The sequence below is a fragment of the Lucilia cuprina genome, chromosome 6 (assembly GCF_022045245.1).
Source record: "Lucilia cuprina isolate Lc7/37 chromosome 6, ASM2204524v1, whole genome shotgun sequence".
Taxonomy (NCBI): domain Eukaryota; kingdom Metazoa; phylum Arthropoda; class Insecta; order Diptera; family Calliphoridae; genus Lucilia; species Lucilia cuprina.
This window is the reverse complement of record NC_060954.1, coordinates 17685034-17697420: the sequence shown is the minus strand read 5'-3', so window position 1 is coordinate 17697420 and position 12387 is coordinate 17685034. Positions and strand designations below refer to the sequence as shown.

The window sequence follows — 12387 nt, the reverse complement described above, 5'->3', positions numbered from 1 at the left end:
TCTAGTCGAATCTATAGTCTAGTCGAATCTATAGTCTAGTCTATAGTCTGGTCTATATTCTAATCTATATTCTAGTCTATAGTATAGTCTATAGTCTAGTTTATAGTCTAGTCTATAGTCTAGTCTATAGTCTAGTCTAATCTATAGTCCAATCTATTGTCTACTCTATACTATAAAGTCTAGTCTATAGTCTAGACTAGTCTATAGTCTAATCTATAGTCAAGTATATTGTCTAGTCTAGTCTATAGTCTACTGTATAGTTTAGTCTATAGTCTAGTCTACAGTCTAGTCTAAAGTCTAGTCTATATTCTAGTATGTACTCTAGTTTATATTCTAGTCTATATTCTAGTCTATATTCTAGTATATAGTCTAGTATATAGTCTAGTATATAGTATAGTCTATAATCTAGTGTTTAGTCTATTTCAAAATCAAGTCTATAGTCCAATCTATAGTCTCGTCTTTAGTATAATCTCTAGTTTAGCCTAGTCTGCAGTATTTAGTATATTCTGTAGTGTAGTCAATAGTCGAGTGTTGTCAAGGTATAGTCTAGTCCAAAGTCTGCTCAGCGGTCTAGACTAGCAGATAGTTTAGCGTGTACTCTAGTTTATAGTATGTTTCTTTGATTTTGGATTTTTTTAGAACATTAAAAAGTGTTAAAATAACAAATATTCCAATTCGTACCTGTTGGTCATTTTAGGTTTAATGCAAAACGCTGAGTAGAAGTAACAGGAGCGCAATAAATAAAGCAGCTGTTAGAAAATGTTGCAAAATCACGCTGATAATCCCAACAAACAATTAAATTTATATATAATTAGATTTCTTATAAATAACTAGATACAAATTACATACTTTTTATACATTTTGTCATTTCGTATTCTACTCTTAAGAAACGAAACGGTTTCGAAATGAAATCTCGCATTGATATAATGTTCAGAAATTGTTTGTCACACCTCTTTATAATTTGCTTATAATTTATGCAAACTTTTTTTTAAATTTAAATAAGCTTAACTCCAAGGCGGTTTTTATTTCTTTAGCTAATTCAATTGTTTGCTGGTTGACAAGTTATTGTCAATGTGCTTCTGGTTTGTAGATTCATAGATGCCATTAATTTGGTCATAAACTAGTTAGTCAAAGTACTTGAACAACAAAAAGGTAAACAGAAAATGTTGGTTTAGTCCGATATTGTGATACCCTGCATAATATGTGAGAATATTTATGAGCTTCTGTATGTATGTTCTAATTGTAGTAAAATTTCATAAAACTTTTCAGTTTTGTGTAACATTTATTAGCAAAATAGATGAAATAAAGGATCGCCCCATATTATTGAATTATCTTAAAAATTGCTTACAAGTTATACATGGACAGTTAGACAACCGGACAGACCATCAACACTAGACACTAAACAGGTGTAGGGTATAAAAACCTTTACCTTTCTTGGCAGGGATGGAAAAAGAGATTTTGTTTCAGTATCAAAAAATATTTCATAGAGTACTTTTTGGATCTCAAAGTACTTAGGTTAGGTTGATAGGAGGATGTGTACTACATCAAATCCGGAAAAATGCACCTAGGCCACAAACTTAGGTTAGGTTGATAGGAGTATGTGTACTACATCAAATCCGAAAAATGCATCTAGGCCACAATCGGGCCTGCGCTCTTTATCATGAAAAAAAGAAATAACTGAATGAATTATTCCAATCAGTGTTAGTCAGGAATGTTATTTCCGGAAGAACATTACTTCCAAGATATTTGGATCTATCTTCGACGAATACCAGGCAGTGGCAAAGAAAGTGCTCCAGAGTTTCACTGTCCTCTCCACATGTTCTACATGCGTCTGAATCCGCACGTCCAATTTTGCATAAATGTTCTCGTAATCCTGTGTGTCCACTCAGAACACGTACTATTATACTAACTTCAGACTTGCTCTTTTTGAGGAGATTTTTTATCTTGCTCTCATCAGGGACACCCCATATGATTTTCGTGGTTCTACCCACTGTTTCATTATTCCAAGAGGTCTTATGGGATTCTCTCACCCATATTTTAGTTCATCTTTTGTTGCGTCGAATGGTTTTGCGTGTGTCAGTGTAATTGCATTCAGCTCCCTTCCCTTTATAGCTATTACATTCGCTCTTTCATTACAGACTACTCCCGAGTGGGCTGGTACCCATATTATTAAAAGCTTTATACTTAAAGCTTTCTTACAATCCAAAGTACTAAAATTTTATTTTTTTTTTTGCTAAAAGTTTGTAATTTCTGAAATATGTTTATACATTTTAAAGTTGGAATGGGCGTTATATGTTGATATGGTGTCCGTCCCTCAATGTTAACACCTTTGATACAATTTGATGAAGTTTTCCCAGGAAATGCATGGTATCTCATAGCTACGATACAAATATTACCACGAAATTGTACTTTGTAAAATGTTATATTTAAAGCACTCATAGCGCGTTTTCTCAAAACTCAGGGCATAATATCTCAGATTCCAGATGTGATGGAGATATGAAGTAATTAATATTCATATACCACTAAAGTGGTATAGGGTAGAAAAATTATTTTACCAGACAGATTTACTACCGGTTAAACGATAATCGGATATTGAGATTGTAGCCCTGAAAGTATCAAATAAGACTCGGAAGTATCACGGTACTTTTGCACATCAAATAGTGTAAAAAAAGTACCATCGTACCAATTTTGCCATCCCTGTTTCTTGGTCTCCCAACTTCTGTTTAAATTTTAGTCTGTACGATAATGAATCAATCAGTGAGTAAAATAATAACGTTATAATTTTATATAGATTATAATATATAACAAAAGTTAACCTTTGACCTTGTTTCAATTACAAACATTATGGAACATACATATTACAAAAATGGATTAGAATATTATCATAATTATATTCGTTAAAGTATAACATTGGGGTAGACATTATTTTGGTACATTTAATCCTTTACAAATTTCCAATAAGGGATGCCCGTCTACAAACAACAATAGAATAAAATAACGGATAACAGAAATTGTGAATGAATTTTTCGTTCTATTGATAAATTCTGCCATTAAGTGGTGCAACTCAATAGTCCGTGTCTCTAAATGTTATAAACCCAAGTGTGAGTTAGTGTAACCGTTAGTTCACATTTTTTTCAGTTATTTTGTTTTCAAAAAGAAAATTTATAACGACAGGAAAGAAATAAACTACTAAGGACTTAGTTCCAATATTAAAAAACTGATGGTTAATGATACAAGAACAACAGGGTATCTTCATTTAGATACATATGTGTGGGCGTATGTGTATTTGTTAATCATAAGAGTAAAGCCTAAAGTAATATTAGCTATTCTTTGCAAGCTCCACTTTGTATCTGTCTGTTTGAATGTTGATTCTCTTGTCTGCATTTGGAAATGCTCCATGAACATCAAGGGGAAGTATGATATTCTTTACACTTGAGTATTTGGGGAAACTCGAACTAGATGATGATGTACACAATGTACACACTTACAAATGCTATTATTACACACGCATTTGTAAGTGTATAGATATTTGAATACAATATTGAGTTAAATGGGTTACTAAATAAGGTCACCCACTACTCAATCAAGAAATATAACCTAAATACATTTGTTCTCCTTTTAATTGAGGTTATAACCTAATAGTTAAAAGACTAGAGAATTTTAAAATTTGTTTAAGTTCTTTATAAAGTGAGACGCAGACATTTATTATTGGAGTTTTATGTAGTTTATCAATAGAATTGAAAGTTTTACTTTGGACTTGGGATAAAAGTTATTCAAATTGTTATCAAATTTACCTTTAGCATTAGATTTTTATTGGCGAAATGCCATATGGGGACTTGGGTCAGATATAGACCAGTCAGATAAACTATGACAATGGTAAATGGCTTTATATGGAACTAACCTATAGTTGAAAATCTCAACTTCGGCCCAAAATATCTCTCTGTAGCAGCCTGTAACAAAAAGGAGAAGGAGTTACGGAAGACAGAGTTGGAGAGAGAGAGATAAATACAGACGATGAAAATTGGAACTAGGTAAAAGTAGTGATTATAAGATATAGGACAATAAACATGAGTAAAACGTCTCTAAATGGTAATATTGTGCAATCAAGCGAAACTAAAAATGCATTAAATCCATCTAGTTGAACATTGGATAGATCACATGGATATGCCTTTTTCTGTATCTGGAGACAAGTTGGACTGGCGCCTCTTTCCCATCGCCTACAAAAGTCACCAATTATCATTAATGACAAACTGAGATCTGTGAAGACCTAGTTGTCATTAAGGGCTAACTGAGATCTGCGAAGACCTAGTAGCCACAAGGATCAAATTGTTGTGCGATAAACGATCCTAAGGTCTGTCATAATATTTTACAATGGCCGATTTTATTTACCATCATTAACAGATTACCCCAAAGCTAGATGATATAATTCCGATATGTCTATTTGATATCCCATAATGAATACCTTAACCGATTCGTTGCCCTTTTTTCAGGAGATTACAATCCCAAATTTGTATCTTAAAATGGTTCCGTCAGTACATTTTTCTTTAGATCCATGCCAAAAGAGAATACTCTTTTCTGTGCCGATATACAAGAGCAAATAATATCAAAGGGATTTGGAATAATTACAACAATTCTAGCCTCAATTCAATAGCATTTGGTTCCCGTTTTCTCGCAAAAAGTTTTTATTTGATGCACTTGAAATGATCCCTAGCTAATTTAGACGATCTTTTAAAACCTTTGCCTCCGAGAAAAACATTTGTTACTTCTAACAAACTTGATTCAATTCATCATTAAACCAGTTTAAAGGTTGTTACGGTCATAAAATAGGTTCGAAGTACTTAGTCTGTACTTCTACAGAAAGGAATAGAAGATGATCTTCTTTTGCCAGAGAATTTTTGGATATTTAACTACCTATTTTGTTTGTGTTTGAGGGCGCATTATAGAGATGATGAATATGGTTTTTGGAATTACGTCTTCTCCGGCAGAGACAGAGTTAATGCAATTTGGAAGTCGTTTTGTAAGTTTTACATTGGAGTTATAAGCCTTAGTTAAACAAAGTCATACATTCTTAAGGAATCCGAATCTGGCCTACATTACACCTGAAATTCGTGATCGAGTGCAAGCTTCCTTCTTTTTCGAGATAACTTCAACTAAATCTTGAAAACTCATGGTTATCGCATATTCATGATATTTATACCCAAGACTGTTATGCAATGTAAATATTTTATTATAACGATTAAAAATATTGATTACACACCCACCTGAGGATGTGAAGATATATCAAAGAATAATGAATATCTGTCAGATGTTAAGCCTTTATTATAAAGCTGAAAGAATTGACTTTCAAATGGGCGAAAAAGAGCGTTTACTTGAACTTGAATCCCTCAATACCTTAGAAAAGTATACTTTGGTCTCTGGATTAGAAATTTTAAACATTCTAGGCATCAAGACATCCTAAGCTTTTTTAATTGTAACTTACAGCATAATAATATATTGATTCTACTTTTTTGGCAGACGAATATAGGACCTAAGCATTTAAGGTAAATCCTTCAAAACAAAATATAGCAATTATCAATGACCTGAGGCATAAAGATATGTATATCGAATAAGAAATAAAATATTTCAGATGTTAAACCTTCATTATAAAGCTAAAATAATGAACTTTTAAATGGGAGATTTTCAGGGCATGATATCCCATTTTCAGGGCCAGATATGAATTCAATGCAGCTCAATCCTTCAGCAAAGTATACTTTGGTCTATGGGTTAAAAATTTGCCGATCTGTTAATAAACGATCAATATCTGGCATTTTTAAGTATTATAAGAATCCAGCGTTGGTTCTACTTTTTGACAGATGCATATAAAGGCGAGAAAGCGTAAAAAGCATATTGTAGACCTTCTGCTCTAAGTTTTAATCCGGGAAAACAATAAGGACATTAAAAAATCATTTGTCTTACATATTTTCAAAACAAAATGTTGCAATAATCAATGACAGTTGCATTCAACTGTTAAATTAGTAAGAAAAATAATAAGCAATACATATTGCCTCTAAAAAATAAACCGTTAGCTACTATTCATGTCTTTTAGATGACAATCTCTGGGAAATTAAACCCTTAATATATTACTAAGAAGTTGACCGAAAAATCCTTGAATGTAAGCAAAAGCGTATAAAATGCATTTCTGTTTAAAACTGAAACATTTAGCAGAAAAGGGACTAAATCAAAACAACAACATTTTTCTATACATGTGCAAGGAAGAGTCTAAGAACGGCATCATTAAAGGCAAACTAGGGCTTTGCAAGAAAAAACAAACAACACAACACAGTATCAAATAATATTCTATATTAAAAAAAGGTCCTTAGAATATAAAAATGTGTGCATGAAGCACTTGATAATGCCTGCATATGTATAAAAATTAAACCAAAAAAATAATTATAAAGAAATTCATTATCAGCAGGAGGAAATACACAAGAGTACTTTGTAGTTTATGCGTAGAATATTTCTAAGGATGGATGGATGTATGGCTGTGTTTTTGTTTAAATGCAAAAGGACATCATCATCAACATCAACATCATCATCTTCATACTCTACAAACAACTTTGTCGTCTGCCTGTAACAAAAAAATAACACATACGCATAGAGACATGCACGCACAGAGAGTTCTAGTTCTTAATCATCACTTATAGAAACATATCGAATGTAGAGAGGGTTTTATGGAGGCTTAAGAACTAAGATATGCAATATGACTGTGCAAAACGCATATTGTACACATTGTACTACAACATTCTACCACCACAAATACATACAAATGTACGAATAAATATTTTATTTTTGTAAAGAGCAATTTTCAAAAGGATATTTTTAAATATGTTCTTACTTATGTGCGGCTGTGTATTTTTTTGTTGTTACAACAACATATTATAGTTTATGACAAACGTTTCTGTACAGTTTTAGAATGCAGTATTTATGTAGTTATGAACTGTGTTTTGTTCAATGGACTTAATGCAAGCAATACATAACCCATACCTTTCTGTGGTAGTTTTGTTAAATGTTTTAAAACAGCTGTCTAAGTATAAAAGTGTTACTTGTAGTCCTGTTTGTAATATTAGATAAATTATAATTTAGAAATATAACGGTTTTTCTCATTTCTCATTAAAGGTCGTGTAATTACTCATTTTTTTTTTGTGGACAAATTTGAAATTTTCTACTTTGCATTTATAAAAGGTTTAAAATACACAAGCACGAATTTCAAAGTTTTTTAAACTTTTAATTTGCTTTAGATTAGGCTGAATTGAGTATTACATCAGATCCAACAAATACTCTTATACCGCTAACGGCACTATTCTTCACTTCTTTCGATGGATTTATTCTCCAATGTTCAGAAATTCAGTGTCCTGGAAAAAGTTTCATAGACTTCCTCAATATATTAGCATCTAAATTCGTTAAGTGTGACCTAAACTTCTAATGGTTATCGATTATTGACTAAATTATCTAAAAGAAAGTGAAGAGAGTGATGTTTCTAAAAGCTTTATTTTGTTCGCTATCATTATTCTTACTTTGTGTCTTACAGAAGACCCATACTTCGCCGAAAAATGCTAACGTATAAACGAAAATGCATCCATAGAGAAGTAACAGTTTTATGCTTACACATTTTGAAGCAATGGCATCATTAGTTCTAATTTGGTGAAGGGTAAACGCTTAAGATCCGTTATTGGGACTGTAGAATATATTTCTAGTCTGAACTGTGTACTATTTTATAGTCAGGACTTTCAGTTATTCTAGAGTCTGGCCTAATATGGATGAATATGGACTAATTTTTAGCACAGACTACTTTTAAGTCTAGACTAAAGACTTTTTGAGTCCGAACTATAGTCTCGTTTATAACTATCCTATAATCTGGACTATAGACTATTATATAGTCTCGACTTTAGTCTATTCTATTGTCTAGACTATAGAATATTCTGTAGTCGAGACTATAGACTATTTTATAGTCTGGACTATTACATAGACTATTATATAGTCTGGACTATAGAATATTTTATAGTCTGGACTATAGAATATTCTATAGTCTGCACTATAGAATATTCTATAGTCTGGACTACAGAATGTTCTATAGCCTGAACTATAGACTATTCTATGGACTGGACTATAGACTGTTCTATAGTCTGTACTATAGACTAATCTATGGTCTGGACTTTAGACTATTCTACAGTCTGGACTTTAGACTATTCTATAGTATGGACTATAGACTATTCTGTAGTCTGGAGTATAGACTATTGTATAGTCTGAACTATAGACTATACTATAGTTTGGACTCTAGACTATTCTATAGTTTGGACTCTAGACTATTCTATAGTATGGACTATATAGTATAGATTATTCTATATTATGGACAATAGTTTATAGACTATTCTATGGACTGGACTATAGACTGTTCTATAGTCTATACTATAGACTACTCTATGGTCTGGACTTTAGACTATTCTACAGTCTGGACTTTAGACTATTCTAAAGTCTGGACTTTAGACAATTCTATGGTCTGGACTATAGACTATTCTATAGTATGGACTATAGATTATTCTATAATCTGAACTGTAGACTATTCTAATTCTGGACTTTTTTTAGTTTATAGACTATTCTATGGACTGGACTATAGACTGTTCTATAGTCTGTACTATAGACTACTCTATGGTCGGGACTTTAGACTATTCTACAGTCTGGACTATAGACAATTCTATGGTCTGGACTATAGACTATTCTATAGTTTGGACTCTAGACTATTCTATAGTATGGACTATATAGTATAGATTATTCTATAATATGGACAATAGTTTATTCTTTATAAACTATTATTCTCTGTACTATAGACTTATTTATAGTTTGGGCTGTAGACCATACATACCTATATCTTCTATCTATAAACATATTATTGTGCTATATTTTATCACACAACTGCACAAATTTACTCGCCTTCATATGGTTGTTCAGCATTAATCACAACAACATCAAAAAACACTCGTGTACAGACGATTTCGAGTAATGTAACGTATTTTTTTATAACGAGTAATAATGCAGCGCTTCGTTAAGTTTTTATCAAATCGTTTTTTATTGCTTAAACATTTGCTTTGGATTCCTGTGATCTGTTTTGCTGTTCGTAGTGTTTCTTTCCTTCGTCAAAGTGTTTATAGTCTCAATAGGTTTTAGATCCCTATGGTTTGTTGTTATTTTTTTTTTTTTTTTTTTTTTTGAATTGTTGACATGAATGTGTGATATTTTCTATTGAATCCTGTAGCTTCCTCTTTTAGTTTTGGTTATTATCGTTTTTGTTGTTGTTGTGATTTTATATACTAGATTAGGTCACATAAATACATAGATATATTGTTTTGGTTATATGCAAGTGAGTAGTTTATTATAAAATCTGCCATTGTTATTGTTTTCAATGACAGATCTTTATCCTTTAACCTCCAGACTGCTGTTAATTATTTTGTAGGTACAGAAAACAACGATTTAATGGGAAATGATTTGGCAGTTTAATTGTGGTTGAATATTTTCTGTAAGATTTTTGAATAAATTTAGCAAAAGAAAAAAACTAATTTTGACAAAATTACATAAGAAATGAAACAGCTGACGGTTGTTATTAGATTTCAAAGTACAAGCTCACTGTTACTTCAGATGATGTACTGTTGGTCACCGACCCTTAATATCAAATAAAATAATAATTAAAGAATATTAATAAAGTTTAAAATCATAAAAATTTTTCCACTTTATAGGCCCCGGCGAGATTCGAACTCACGATCTCCTGTTTACTAGACAGGCGCTTTAACCAACTAAGCCACGGCGCCCAGTTAGTACGAACGTAAAATTTGTTTAAAATAAATTAAGGTATTGGATTAAATAAATATCTAAACAACACAACTATTTACAATAACAACTATATCTACATAAAAAGTCAACGGTTTGTGTCTTTAATAGTTAACAATAAAAACATTCACAATAACACTTGTTTTACAATACTATTCACAGTCAGAATCTAAGGTTTGTAGATTTGCTAACAATGCTATACACAGTTGTATTACAGTGCATTAGAAATGCAAATTGTATCCCATGCTACAAAATGTTTTACTAAAAATTAAATTTAAATGAAATCAACACTTTCAAATGATGTCGCTGTGTTTGCAGGTTTCAAGCTCTTACCCTCAGAAATATTAGTTGGAATTTTATGCTTTACAGATCTTTTCTCACCCGTATAAAGCTTAACTGTAGTAAATCCTATTGAATTGACGAACATTAACAGTCTATGAGTTAGTGATTGTGACATGATCGATTAAGGTGGCAATGACCGACATGTATTTCACATATGTAATGTCACTTTTTTCCGTATGACATAACCTATAAATGTCACCAAAGATGTTCTTTTAATGTGTTTAGAAAGTCAATCATGTACTCAATATTTCCGACTAAAGTCTATAGTCTGGGCTATAGATTATTTTATAGTCTGGACTATAGACTATTCTATAGTCTGGACTATAGACTGTTCTATAGTCTGGACTATAGACTGTTCTATAGTCTGAACTATAGACTGTTATATAGTCTGGACTGTAGACTGTTCTATAGTCTGGACTGTAGACTATTCAATAGTCTGGACTATAGACTATTTTATAGTCTGGACTATAGACTATTCTATAGTCTAGACTATAGACTATTCTATAGTCTGGACTATAGACTATTCTATAGTCTGGACTATAGACTATTCTATAGTCTGGACTATAGACTATTCTATAGTCTGGACTATAGACTATTCTATAGTCTGGACTATAGACTATTATATAGTCTGGACAATAGACTATTCTATAGTCTGGACTATAGACTATTCTATAGTCTGGACTATAGACTATTCTATAGTCTGGACTACAGACTATTTTATACAGACTTATCAATCCATGGACTGTACTATTGACTGAAATAAACTAGACTGGACTACTCTATAGTCTACACCATTTTTAAGTGAAATTGGGAACATTACCCATTAAATTGAGAAAATTCCAAATGAAATTGTTATTTTCAATATGAAATTGAGAAAATTCCGAATAAAATTGAGAAATTGAGAAATACTCAATTGAAATTTAGAAATTTTCAAATGAAAATGAGAAAATTTCAAATAAAATTAAGAAAATTAAAAAAGTAGAAAAATATGAATGCAGATGTATGTATGTAAAAAAAACAAATTTTATTGTACTTTATGTAAGGAAATAACAATGAAACATAAATATAAAAATTAAACAAAACTACATAAACAAATAGACTACTGTCCAACTGGCATATCTCGCAACTCGAGAGCTGTTTGGTAAAACGTTGTTGTGTGCTGTATAGCTCTACTACAATTTCCTGGAGTTATAGACGATTTCGATGCATTTATAACTTCTTCAAGGTACACCAGCCTTTGCTCTCCGACATTTGGGGCATTGACATCAGGCACATTCATCCTGAACCTTCAATTTCTCCTCTGCATAAAGGACAATTGGTTGCTACCATAGTTATACATTTCTCATGAAATAAGTGACGACATGAAATTAATTATTTTAACCGCGGGTCATATTTCTTAAACAAATTCCGCAATTATCTTTAAACTCCATTTTACCCGTTTTCACTTTATAAGAAATTCTTTTTTTTTTGTTGCCATGAAGTTAAAAGCCTTCTTGACCAAAAAAAATAATCCAACATACTTGGATTTAAATTTTTTTATATACATAGTTAAAGTAATGTAACATAAAAGGTTCTCATTTTCATTTGAAAATTTCTAAATTTCAATTGAATTTTTCTCAATTTCATTTGGAATTTTTCCCAATTTCAAATTGTATTTCCCAATTTTAATTGGAATTTTCTCAATATGAAACGGAAATTCTTTATTTCATTTGGAATTTTCTCAATATTAATTTAAAATTCTCAATTTTATTTGGATTTTTCCTAATTTGAAATTAAAATTCTCAATTTTATTCGGAATTTTCTCAATTTCATATTGAAAATCACAATTTCATTTGGAATTTTATCATTATTAAATGGAAATTCTCAATATCATGTGGAATATTCCCAATTTCAGTTAAAAATGGTGTAGACTATAGGCTACTCTATAGTCGATTAGTCTGTTATTAAGATTCCTATTTCAATTAAAACACAAATGTTTTTTTTATAAAATAACTTAAAAAGTATTGCTTTAATATAATTTTTATAAAAAAACATAAATTCAAAAATTGTAAAATGGAGAAAATACATAAATGCAAATGGCTGACTTGCAATTATATTTTTTCTTTTGCTTTAATATAATATAAATATTACACATAAGATTAATACTGCTATAGAACTGCTAACAAAATTAACAATTAATATAAATTT

The 12387-nt window shown here is 31.0% G+C and overlaps 1 non-coding gene across 1 annotated transcript; it reads right to left on the bottom strand.

The window, feature by feature from the left end:
* Nucleotides 1-9765: 9765 nt before the first annotated feature.
* Trnat-agu lies at nt 9766-9839 on the bottom strand. Its single transcript has one exon. It is a non-coding gene; the product is annotated as a tRNA-Thr (tRNA).
* Between the last annotated feature and the right edge of the window lie 2548 nt (nt 9840-12387).